The 13,658-nt window shown below is 34.1% G+C and overlaps 1 protein-coding gene across 9 annotated transcripts in view; it reads right to left on the bottom strand.

Annotated features, from left to right (window-relative positions):
- Positions 1 to 13,658, bottom strand: part of PAM (peptidylglycine alpha-amidating monooxygenase) — a 478,021-nt gene that overhangs the window by 43,992 nt on the left and 420,371 nt on the right. The window lies entirely within an intron of this gene.

Raw genomic sequence — 13,658 nt, 5'->3', positions numbered from 1 at the left:
ACAAATGGCATGAGACAGCCTAAAAAAATATTGAATTACAATTCAAATCAGGAAGCATTCAAGAAGGAAAACAGGAAGATATTTAAAGAAACTAATATGGTAGCACATGTTTTGCTTAGCTCAGATTTTTAAATAATATGTAGAAAAGATAGGAGGAAGACACTCAACCAAAAAAAGACTGCAAAACACTGCCATAAATCTGTAAGAATGATAAGGAGTCTAAATTCTAGAATTAGGAAAGACTTTCTAAAAATGCCAAAAAAAACCCCCACTAGGTTGTCTTTTAAAGGAAGGTTTGATTGAATTGAACAAGAATTTATTAAAACCCTTTGCTTTTGTGGTTGTTTGTCCTTCATTCTTCAAAAGGACCATAACATCAAGGAGATGATGACATGACATGCAAATTAATTGAATTTAAATGAAGAAGCACTGTGCAAAGTCACCAATCTCACTTTTTCCTCCCGAGCCATTTGGGTCCAGTGGCAAGATACAGATCAGGGCAGCTAGTTGGCACAGTGAATAGAGCACTGGCCCTAGTTTAAATAAGGTCTCAGATGCTGTGTGACATTAGGCAAGTCACTTAACCCCATTGCCTTAAATAAATAAAATTTTTAACAAAAGAGAGATACAGATCAGGAAAACTGGAGATTATTCCCTGATGTATGAAGCCTTGGTCTTTTTAAAGGTCTTTAACAGGTCTCAGTTAGATTGAGGCAATGTTCATTCAGTGACTAAAGACTAGGTAAGAAAGAGATAAAACAAAGAATGACTTCTTTTACCTGATGAAAAAATTAGTGAACCTGTAAGAGTCTCTGGTAAAACAGAAGCAATTGCTGCTTACATTCAATCTGAACCATCTGGAACCCAAACAATGATTTGGGACCTAATGATGGGCAATCCAGGAGTTCCAGAGTAATTTGAGGCCTATAAACTCCAAGATATTTAGTCACCTTCCTTTGGGCAGACACTGGTTACAAAGATTAAAAACATGATTTCTGTGCCTTCAAAGGAGTTTATTAGTTAAGGAGGAGTGGGACACTATATATACCAAACAAGATACTGTAAGACTGTGAGAGACAAAAATGAATATTGAATGAATGGAACCACTATTTAAGGAAAATGGAACTCAAATCCTGTGTGGTTTCTGGGAGACTGCATGGTGCAATGGAAAGAGTACTGGTCCTAAAGTTAAAAAAAATATGAATTCAAAGTCTGGGAAAGTCATAAATTGCCTGCATTTGTTTCCTTGTCCATGATATGGAGATAGTTACAACAGTACTATTTATCCTATTAGATTGTGGAGAGTGGAACACTTAATAAATCCTGAAATGCTAAATGAATCTCTTTTTTTTGTCACTTATTCAGTCATTTTTTTCCAATCATGTCCAACTTTTTATGAACTCATTTGAAATCTGAGCAGATGTTATTTTCAGTCAAAGAGGATAATCTTGAAACTGGAAAGTCAAGTCACTAAGAATTTATTAAGCATTTATTATGTATAAGTCAGAGACTATGCTAAGTGTTAGGGATACAAAGTAGACCAAAACAAAACAAAGCAAAAACAGTCTCTACATTCAAGGTGTTCTCAGTCCTGTGAGGAATACATACAAATAATTATGAACAGACAAGATACATACAGGATAAATTAGAGATGATCTCCGATGGTCACAAGAATTGGAAAAGGTTTCTCTGAAAAGGGGGGGGGGTCTTTAACTGAGACTTAAAGGATATTAAGGAGGTAGAAATGAGGAAAGAGATATTTCTAGTCATAAGAGACAGCTAGTGAAAATGCCATTTGGGAGATGGAGTGTTGTATGTGAAAAACAACAAGGAGGGTTATTAAAAGAGAAGGTCAAGAAAGGGAAGATATTGAAAGTAAATCTAGCCTTTTAAAATGAGTTCATTTGGGTCAGAACACTCACAAACACCAAGAATGGTTTGATGAAAATGAGGGGGAAATACAGAAGTTGCTAAATGAAAAATGAGAACCCCATGGGGTTTACCAGCAGGATAGATCATCAATTTCTAAGAAGGCAGGATTTAATTCCATCAAAAGAAAAGTACAAGTGAAGCTTAGAGAGATGCAGGACTCTTGACTCAGTAAGAAGGCAGATGAAATTTAATTTTATGGAAATAGTAACAAAGCAAAATGCTTTTATAATGCCCTGAAGGCTATTTATGGATCAAAGACATATGATACATCTTAACCACTCAGTACTGACGGATCCAGATTGATTAGTGATAGGGACTTGATACTCCAGAGATGGGCTGAACACTTCCATAGTGTTGTTAACAAACCATCATCAATCAATGCACAAGCCATTGACTGTTTATCTCACATTGAAGTCAACCACTCCCTTACTGAAGTTCCAACTGAAGAAGAGGCTTTGAATGCCATTAGGCTCCTTTCATGAGGCAAAGCACCTGGTGTTGATTCTATTACAGCTGAGATCTACAAAGTGGAGGATCCTTTGCTCATCCAAAATCTAACTGAAATTTTCTGGGTTATATGGCATGAAGAGGTTATCCCTTAAGAATTCAAGGATGCCTCCACTGTCCATCTCTATAAAGGTAAAGGGAATAGATAGTCCTGTGACAATCACAGGGGTAAGATTCTTGCCAGAGTCCTTCTCAATACGCTGATCTTTCACCTGGAAGATGATCATTTCACTGAGAGCCAGTGTGGCTTCAGAAATGGTCGAGGAACAGTCAATATGGTTTTTTGCTACCAAACAACTTTAGGAAAAATTCCAGGAAAAGAACAGAGGTCTGTATACAATATTTGCAGATCTGACCAAGGTCTCTGTTACCATCCATCATGAGGGTTTATGGAAAATTATGTCCAGTTTGGTTGCCTGGAGAAGTATGTATATCAATTTCATGACAGTATGCATGCCTGGGTTCTGGATAGTGGATAATGCTCTACAGATTTCCCAGTCACCAATGAAGTGAAACAAGGATGTTTCCTTGCTTCCATGCTTTTTAGCATGATATTTTCAGCCATGTTATCAAATTCCTTCACTGAGAATGAACATGGTCCCAAGGTCAGCTACCACTGATGGCAAATTCTTCAACTGGCAAAGGCTACAAGCCAAGACAAAAGTGGAGGGAGTATTGGTGCATGATCTGGTCTTAGGTGATGATTGTGCACTCAATGCAGCACCTGAAACTGAGATGCAACAAAGTATGGATTGATTCTCTGCTGCTTGTGCTAATTTTGGTCTAACACCAAGAAAACACATGTATTCCATCAGCCAGCACCACACCATCCATATGTGGAACCATTGATTATAGCAAAAGAAGTTTTTAGTACTGTGGACTAGTTCACTTACCTTGGCAGTATCCTTTCCAAAGAGGTACACATTGACAATGAGGTTGAAACTTGCATTGCCAGAGCTAGCTCAGTATTTGAGAGACTCCAGAAAAAAAAGTATGGGGGAGAAGAGGCATTAGACTGACTATCAAACTGAAGGTCTACAAAGCCGTTGTGCTGACCTCATTGTTATATGTCTGTGAAACCTGTACAGTTTATCAATGTCATATCAGGAAACTGAATCGCTTCCATTTAAATTGTCTTAGGAAGATTTGGAAGATCACCTGGCAGGAGAAGATGCTAGACACTGAGGTCCTTTCTTGAGCTAAACTGCCTAGCATTTCAACATCACTACAGAGTACCACTACAATGGGCTGAGCATGTTGTTAGAATGCCAATGTATGCTTGTCAAAAAAACTATTTTATGGAGAACTTAGGGCAAGCTCTCACAATGGGTCAAAAGAAGCCATATTGAGATACCCTGAAGGTTTCGCTTAAGAATTTTAGAATTGATTGTACATCATGGCAGACACTGGCATAGGGTAGTCCAACATGGCATGCCCACATCAGTGGGGATGCTCAACTCTATGAGGAAGGCAGAATTGAAGCAGCTCAAAGGAAATGTGACATTCATAAATTGAGAGAGTACCCCCCGCAAGTGTTCACATGGGCTATTTGTGCCCAAATGAGTTCATATTGGACTGATCAGTCAAAGTCAGACAGACTATAATTTGTTTCAAACATAGTGATGTCATTTTTATCATCTCTGACAATGAAGGACAAGAACCGAAATGAACCAAATGTATATAAACAAAACAAAAAACAGCTTATAGCTGTGAAAGTAGTAGGTAATAATCCTCAAAGAAGGGGGAAAGTAAAATATTGGGAAAGGGAAATGTTCCACTTATCAGGAAAGGGAGAAAAAAGGAAGATCACAAAATATATAGAGCTGTTAAAATTCTAGAAAGGATTATAATGTAAATGATTTATGATCTCTAAGAAAAGAAATGAGTGATTACTAGAAGCATTTACTAAATTTACTAAAATCAGTTTATGCCTAACTCATCTCATTTCCTTTTTTTTTTTTAGGTTTTTTGCAAGGCAATGGATTTAAGTGTCTTGCCCAAGGTCACACAATTAAGCAATTATTAAGTGTCTGAGGCCAGATTTGAACTCAGGTACTCCTGACTCCAGGGCTGGTGCTCCATTCACTGCGTCACCTAGCCACCCCCCCCCCCATTTCCTTTTTGATCAAATTATGAGACAAAGGTTAGTTAGCCAAAGGGAATTCTATGAATATAAGGCACTGAGATTTCAACAATGCATCTGGCAGTCTCATAGATATCTTCCTTAACAAGAATGATACATGGATTTGGGTCTGAACAACTGCACTCAAATTGTCTTAACAAATGAATTGATATGTCTGGACAGAGATCTACAGTGGTATCTCATAGAAGTCTTGTCTTTAGTTCTATACTGTTCAGACTTTTAATCAAACCAGAAAGCATGCTCATCAAATTTGCAGAAAATACAAAGCTAGAAGGAATAACCACTTTAAAAAACAAGGCTAATCAAAACCAAAAGGGGGATTTTCTCTCCTGACCCTTACTGGCATTGTTCTTACCATGAAACTAATTGCCTAGTAAGAGAAATGGCATCTAGCAGGGAACAGAAATGCCCATTGTGTAAATACATATAGACATAGAGGAATTTGTGGCAAAATTCAAGGGAAGAAGTAGCTTAAAAGTTTTCAGGAGAGAAAAGAGCCAATAATGGATTTAAGAGAAAATTTGTTCAGGCAGCTGGTACTTCACTTTGGAAGTCAGCAGAATCAGTAATCTGAGAAGTTATATTGAGATGGCGAGGAGAGCAATATCAGAATACTCAAGAAGAGAAAGGATATAAGAAACTCGTCTTCACCTCCTACAGAGTTCAACTCATAGAAGCATGAAGTGATATGGCAAGTGGTGTTCTTTATATGTATCCCTCAATATCAATGTACTGATGTCATGCATATTGTGGAAAAGTGTATCTCAGATTTGTATGGATGTTGGGGGGAAGGAAGAGGTTATTATGCTTGTTTGTTTGTTTTTGTTTTTTTTTTAGGTTTTTCAAGGCAAATGGAGTTAAGTGGCTTGCCCAAGGCCACACAGCTAGGTAATTATTAAGTGTCTGAGGTCGGATTTGAACCCAGGTACTCCTGGCTCCAAGGCCAGTGCTTTATCCACTATGCCACCTAGCCGCCCTGAGGTTATTGTTCTTACTATGCAATTTTAGTTAATGACTTTGCCTTTAATAAATTATGTACATGTCAGCTATGATTCTCTTGGTGTGAAACTACAGAATATATTTGGACCAAAGGCAGTAGCTTCCCTCTGGAGGACCCATTCAAGAGTGACAATAGTACTTTGGATATTATGCTACATAAAGATTTAGATAACTTTTAGAGAAAGAACTCTAGAAATAATTTAATGGAATCTTTTCATTTTGAAGATAAGGAAAAATAAAGCTAGAGTTTTAAAGTGACTTGTCAGAATTCACACAGGTAGTGTCTGTAAGTACCAAAGTCAGAATTCAGAACCAGGTCCCTCAATTCTAAACCACTGCTCATTCAATGGATTTTTCATTAGAGAAGACCTTCAGAGGCCATCTAGTTCAACCACCTAATATTAGAAGTTAAGGATCTTGAGACCAGGGATGGTAAGAGGCTTGCCCATATTTGAGCAGAGTTTCTCCAATCTCAGAGACTGTTGTAGAAGTCTTTCCATTGTACCACATTGCCTCCCTATGGGAATTAACATAAAGTTCTACCCTTATATTCAAACATCATTTACATATCAAGGCTGAGCTAATATAATAATGTAGCTGCCATAGACACTAGTGGATTCTTAGACCGCATTACTATAAGTTTCCTTAATAAGGGAATAAAAAAAAATGCCCCTACGTTATTATGTTAGTTTTAGGCATTACATTGATAAACCCAACATTCTCAAGTAGCAGGCCACTAGAGTGGTGAAGGAGCTGGAAAATGTGTTCAGGGGATTATGAGGTTAATTTAAGAAACTAGGAGAGCTTAGTCTGAAGAAGAATCAAGTACATTTTTTAGATATCTTGAAATATGTATTTTTTCTACAGAGTAGAATGAAAACCAATTGGAAAAAAATTACAAGGAATATCTTTTGGTTGAATATAAGGGGGAAAACATTTGAATAGGGAACTCTAAAAATTCAATGGGCTTCCTTGAGTAGTAATGAAGACCTGTCATTGGGCATTTTCAACAAAAGTAATTGGATCACTAGTGGGAATATTATAGATGGGATACTGAATTGGGGAGGGAGGTTGTATTAGATGACAGTATGGTATAGTAGAAAGTATGTAGTTCTAGAGACAAATGATATGGGTTCAAATACCACCTTTTGGCCCTTAACTGTTTGACCTTGGACAATTCACTTAACCTCCCTCAACTCTAACTTGGGGGGGGTGGTTAGACTAAAGTATCTTTCAGTTCTCTTCCAGTCTGAGTGCTATGATTCTATCATGTCTAAGATATCTTCTAGGTTTAAGGTATTAAGAATGAGATGGCAAAAAAGTGTAATAAGGCTCTTGATGATCTAAATCCATCTTGGACCATCCAGATTCCTAGATCATATAAAAGCAAAGGGCCAGTCCATTGGGGATAGGGCTATTCCTTTAAAATATAATCCCCAAACATCTGTGACTATTTCAAGTAAGGGACACAGGAACAGCTGTTCCTGTGGAAAGATTGGTCTAATCCCTGCTGGGAGGCATTTAAACTTTTAAGAGCTAAGGCTGCTATGCTGCTAATTCTCTAGTAGATAGAAGGTTTCTTTAAAATTTCATGACACTCTGCTGGAAGTATGCATTTTCCACCTTCATTGGGGAAGTTATTTAAAATAGCCACTTTGGAGAAAGGAATGAAGTAGACTGAAATGCTAGTTAAACATTTTGGTGAGCAAATTTGGCTTACTAGTTCTTAAAATCTTACTGCTAAATTTACATAGCATCATGTGGCAAAGAGATAAGATAGATACCAGATTAGTCTCTATCTTAGCATGTGAGAGATGCTAAATTCACTGGAAAGCAGTACCAACTATAAGCATATATTGATCCTTCACAAATTCTGTGATCCTCTCCAAGGAGTATTAACATTTATTAAGTTTAGGATAGAAAAAATTCCCAGCCTTAGGGCACCTATAATTTAAAAGTAGGAAGTCAGCATGGAAAAGTTGCACAGAAAAGTTAAATGGGATTTTATTTAATGTACTCGAATAGTCATAGCTTCAGGAATTCAATTTCCACCCCAGATTCAATCTTGCAAGTATCTTAACCATAGCTACTTGCTATATACATTAAAGAAGTTGAATATTCCAAAAAAGAATGTTCTCCCTTTCCTGAAGAAAGAGAAGAGTAACCATGTAAATGCTATTCATCTTCTCATACATCATATGGAAGGCAACAGTGTCTAAAATAAAGTAAATACCTAATGAAAATCTGTTGAGGGACATGTCAGTATAAAATCTTGAGTCTATATTTCAGGAAAAATAAAAACAAATGCAACAATAATTCACCAAGACTTTTCTGAAAGAATAAGATAATATTTTGTGAAGGAGCTGGGAATTGAGATTTAAAACAGATTTTTTCACATTGTAGAGGACAAAGCAAACAAAAAGAAAATCAAGAGGAGAAAAAAAAATGTTAAGTACCATCTCCAGAAGCTCATTCAGGGAAAGAGGTGATATTAATTTTCAAAATGTGATTAATGAATAAACACGCTTTCCAACACTCTTGTATTTTAAAAATAAATCCTCAGATGATAACTATTAGATCAAATATTTCAATTATTTGGACTCCTCTAGACAAGTACTGATAGATGATCAAAGAAGATGAACAGAGTTTTCCAATAAACAAATCAGAACAATTTAAAGTCATATAAGATGCTCTAAATCATTACTGATCTGAGAAATGTAGATAAAAAACCTTGAGCTATCATTTTGCACCTACCAGATTGGCTAAAATGATAAAAGGGGAAAGTGACAAATGTTGAAGTGGAAAAATTGGGACACTAATTCCTTGGTGGAATTGTGAACTACTCTAAAACTTCTGGAGAGCAGCCTGGAATTATATACCAAAAGAGTTATTAAACTTCCCATACCATTTGACCTAGCAATATCACTACTTGGACTATTTCCAAAGATGGTTATGGAAAAAAGAAAAAGAAGCTATATGTTCTAGAATGTTTATAGCTGATCTTTGTGTGGTGATGAAGAAATTGGAAATTTCAGGAATGCCCTTCAACTGAGGAATGACTGAACAACTTGTGGCATATATTTATAATGGAATACCACTGTGCTTTAAGAAATGATGAGTGTAATCATTTTATAAAAACATGTAAAAACTTGCATGAAAAAAATGAAGAACAAAATGAACAAAACCAAAGACATATTATACAGTTTCAGTAACACTGTTTTAAGAATAACTTTGAACAAATAAGTTATCTTGCCTATTATAAATACCTAAATTAACTAAAAAGGACATATGAATAAAGATACTATCTGCATATACTGGAAAAACTGATAAATAAAAGTATGTATAGAATAATTTTACACACATATACATGTATATATATATATATATATACATGCCTGTTTGTGTCTAATGGTAGCTATCTCCAGGGTGGGGATAGAAAGAAAGAAAAAGAAATATATATATATACATGATAATATAATTCTTATATATATTTGAAAGGAATAGCAAGTTGTGTATAGTAGATTGTATTTTCATATACAATCATATTTTATTGTATTATGTTATGAAAATGTTTGTTTTATTCCACAAGGTAAAAATAAAATTCAAGTTTAAAAATAAATTGGACTCTTTCATAAACAGATTTTATTTGGTTTGAATCAACACTTATGCTATGATAGAGAGAGTAAAATTTGGAGTAAGGAAATGAATCAGTACCTTGGTTCTGTCACTTATTATATGGGTAACAATGGATTAGTACCATAATCTCTCTAAATCTTTTTTTAAATGAGAAAAATAATAAACAAATATGAGGGAGGCATTTTATACACTATAAAGGAATGTAAAATATGTAAAACATATAATTGTATATTTTTATTATTTATATTCCTCTACTGAAGTTCTATACCAATGTCTTATGGGGTTTGTGGAAGGAACCCTACATTTTTATAGATGATGTGCTAAATCTCTGACAGGTACTATTTTACTGTAAGAATTTTGTTTATGGGCTTAGCATGAAACTCTGTTTGTTATCTCTAGACCAGCTTAGGAAAATTTGCAAGGACTTATCACAGGGTAATGAATATTTTGATTATAACAATTTTTAAAATATCCCTTTTCAAGTCTACATATCCATGAAATATATCTGTGAAAGTCATAGTTACTTAAAGAATTGAAGTATTATTAATCTTTTTATTATATGCATAGAAACTATTCTTATATGAATAGTTCTTGTTTTGTAAAGCAATAAGTACTCATATAAGGTGAACTTTTCTTTCCACTTTAAAAATTTTTCATGCCCTGTTATTGACTTAGAACAGCTGTGACATAGGATAGAAAACTGTTCTTTTAGCTTTAGTCATAGTTGGAAATGGTGCTCTAATTTTCCTGTCCAGTAAAATGTGGCTGGAAATCCATTCAGAAAATATAGGAAGTTTCATTAAAGTGAAGAAAGTACAAAATCGTTTACCAATAGGTTGCTTTTAAACTCTTTGTTAAAAATATCATTAGATTCTTAAAAATGGCTGGGAAGAGATAAGAGAAATATCTCAATCAAAATGTTGTATACGACTATATGCTTTGAAATTGAACTGTTCTAATTTTCAGACTTAAAGATTGAAAAGTTTAAGAGACAATTGATCAACTAAAAAGCTTCTAATCTGTTGTGAAAGAGAATACACACACACACACACACACACACGAAGGAGCATTTAGGAAAAACTTAACATCTCTTAAAAAAAAAGTTTATTCATCAGTTAAAATCAATACAGGCTTTGAAATTCCCCAAACAATTTATGATTATAAATGAAATAAGGAAAGATTTAAGCAAGTATAATAAAGAAGATATTACAAGGGTGATCTTTGTCTCTAAGGCTAGTTCTCATAGAATTGCATAAAATACATTATTATTATATTCATAATCTAATAAAATTCAGACTATGCCAAAATTCAGGACAGTCTAACAATCTTGCTTGATTTGTTTGTAGTCTTAAAATAACCAGGAAGATAGTAGAAGTAGAAAGAAAGAAGGAATGGTTGAAAGGAGTTAAGAGAAAGAATGCTAGGTTTTAACGCACTCATGGTTGGGGTAAATTTAGATAATGGGAATTAATTTTAAAATATGAAGATTATATTTAGAGGTTCTTTTTAGAATGTAGTGATAGAACTGTTTATAATATAACATATATATTCAAAAATTTTTATCTCTGAATCTGCCTTCTTCACCTCTCACATAACAACCAGTTATCAAGTACTGTCAATTCTCCCTTCACAATAATTCTACATTGATTTTTTTCTAGCACCATTATTAACTATCCCAATTTAGAACCTCATTACTACATGACTGTATCTTAGTTTTCTGTCAGTTTTCCTTATGTTTTTTCCTCTCCTTCCTTAAATCCATCATTCAAATCAGTGACACACTAAACTTTCTTTATATGTAGATTTATACATACATATATCTGACCATGTCACTCCTTTGCTAAACATGCCCAATAGCTATTATCTATCAAGTGAACTTTAAATTGCTTAACCTTGCATTCAAGTCTCTTCCCTATTTTGCACTAAACTACTCTTCCAGTTACATACTCATATTGCTCCCCCTCAATAGACCCTAGACTCCAACCAAATTCCACTATCTCATGTCCCCAAACCAGAAATGTGCTTTGCTATTTTTGTACTTTGACTCATGCCATTTCTTATGCCTAGAATGTCCCTCCTTTTCTCCTTCCAAGTAGTGAATCCATATACATCCTTTAAAACCTAATCTGTATCACGTTCTCAATTAGCCTTCCTTAACACTACCATTTCACTCATTCTCCTCATCTCTGTTCTAGCTGACAATGATCTTTTCAGCTCAATTCAAGCAACATATATTAATTTCCTGCCATGTGCAAGGCACTGTTCTGGTACTAGGGATATAAAAATAAAAATTAAAGATTTGAGAAAGGAGAGAAGATGGAGCGCACTCCTATGATGTAGCATTTAAATCGAATCATGAAGGAAGGAAAACCTACACCACAAAAAGCATGAATCAGAAAGAAATACATTTTCAGTATGGTTAAATTTCCTGCAAATGTTTGGTGTCAGAGGCAAATAAGGAAGATTTTTACATATAAACTTAAAAATTTGTCCTGCTCAACCCACATGTAACCTTTTATTGGCACTTTGTTAAATAGCTATGATTTATTTTTGTATTATAGTCATCTGTATTTATGTCTCACATACTTCAACTAGACCATAAGTTCCATGAGAGAATGAACATATTTATAAACTTGTACAGCAAGTAGATACTTAATAAATATTCATTGAAATTGTTTTAACTTCCAGTAGAACTAGTCACGATCAAATAAACTTCCACATAGAAGTGTTTAGAACTGATTGCTCTATCCAGATGATAGAAACCACATAATTTGAAGATAGTATTATAGCCATACACTGAAGCAAGTTATTAATCCTTCCTAATAATTATGATACATTATTACTAAATTCAGCAAGATTAACTGGAGTTCTGATTATTTTAAAAAATACCATTGTGTTTCTTTAACAGTATTAACTCCTCTGAAAAGCAGCAGGAAAAAAAAGTAACTACAGGTAACAAAATTACAATCTAAAGATTAAAAGAGCTTTACTGACTCTGCATTAAATCTAAAAATTGTTTTAAGCAGCACTACCATTTTCACTACATTGACTTCGCTGTGATCATAGACAATGGATACCTCTTCAATAATTTAGTATTTATTTTATATCTCTTGTATTTACTTTATAGTTTTTTGTGTGTATGTATGCATAATAATAACCAAGAATTGATATATTACAACATAATAGTAATTATTATTTCATTTAAACAATTTATTCAATGATAATAGAAATGATTTTTTTGGTGAATTTATTCTTATATATCACTATTTTAATCTCTTCCTTTTTGATTGTTGTGTCTTTTAAATTTTTTAAATATATACCATCATACATTATCTTCAAACAGACATTTTAATCTCCTTGCTAATCAGCAAAGAAGAGTACTTAATTTCTCTATATATTTAATCATATGACTACAAACTGTAGAAAATTATTTGCAGAAAGATACTTATTTCCTTTTCAAATTTTATTAAGGATTCTTTTGATAATGTGTCAATAAATCTCATAACTGATATTATAATGATGATAAAATAAGCTATATGGTTCATAGCTCCTGATATTCAATTAATCGTCTTTGTGAATGTTAATGTTGTCATTTTTACATTCTTTTTTGCATCTTCATCTCATTCTGACCTCTTACATAAATGGTACAATGTTTTCAATGTCTTAGTGTTTTAAAGATTGTTTTATCACCAGAATAGACTTCATTAGGTTGTATTTATCCCCTCTCAAAAATTTCATTTTCTTAAATGTCATTTCCTCTTCCTTGTATAGAGTGGTAGAGACTGAGCTCTTAGAGTTCAGCTGTCACAGCTACTGAAGATGAAAGTAGATTTGTGTAGAACTGTTAACTACCCTATTCTTTGCTATTCAATAGTACAATATGCAACCTTCAGAAGTTTTCAAAAAGGAATCTTTTATGGTAAGATCACATAGAATTCCTTGCCTTGATAAGAAGAATCATAGAATTAACTTTGTTAAATGAGTCTTTAGTTACAAGAATCCATTAAAACATAAAACAGGGAGGCACTGCCTTACCTCTCTATGATTCTGAGCAATGAGCATGGAAGAGGTATGCCCTATGGAATATGAGATTCTTCAAATATGTCTCCTTACAGTAGACATTATATTGAGGGCATCAAGCTTTGGAATGTTACAATGCCTACTCAATGACAGCCATGATTACTAAAAATAGACCGGCAAAATAACCTATAGAGGAATAGCTAAATAGATGAAAAACATCTATGACATGTTGAATCACCAGTTCATTTGTTACTATTTTTAATGGGTATATCAAGGATAGATACTAGAGGTAGATAACAAGTGGGAATCAGAATCGAAAATGAAGATGGGAACAGGTTAGATAGCACTTTGGAAATTGTGCAGTGCTTTCAAGAAGCCTGCATGTGTGTTTTTCTTTTGTTTTACCACAATTATCTTTCAT

The sequence above is a fragment of the Macrotis lagotis genome, chromosome X (genome assembly GCF_037893015.1).
Source record: "Macrotis lagotis isolate mMagLag1 chromosome X, bilby.v1.9.chrom.fasta, whole genome shotgun sequence".
Taxonomy (NCBI): Eukaryota; Metazoa; Chordata; class Mammalia; order Peramelemorphia; family Peramelidae; genus Macrotis; species Macrotis lagotis.
Note: the sequence above shows the minus strand (reverse complement) of the source record. Positions and strands in the feature narration are given on the sequence as shown.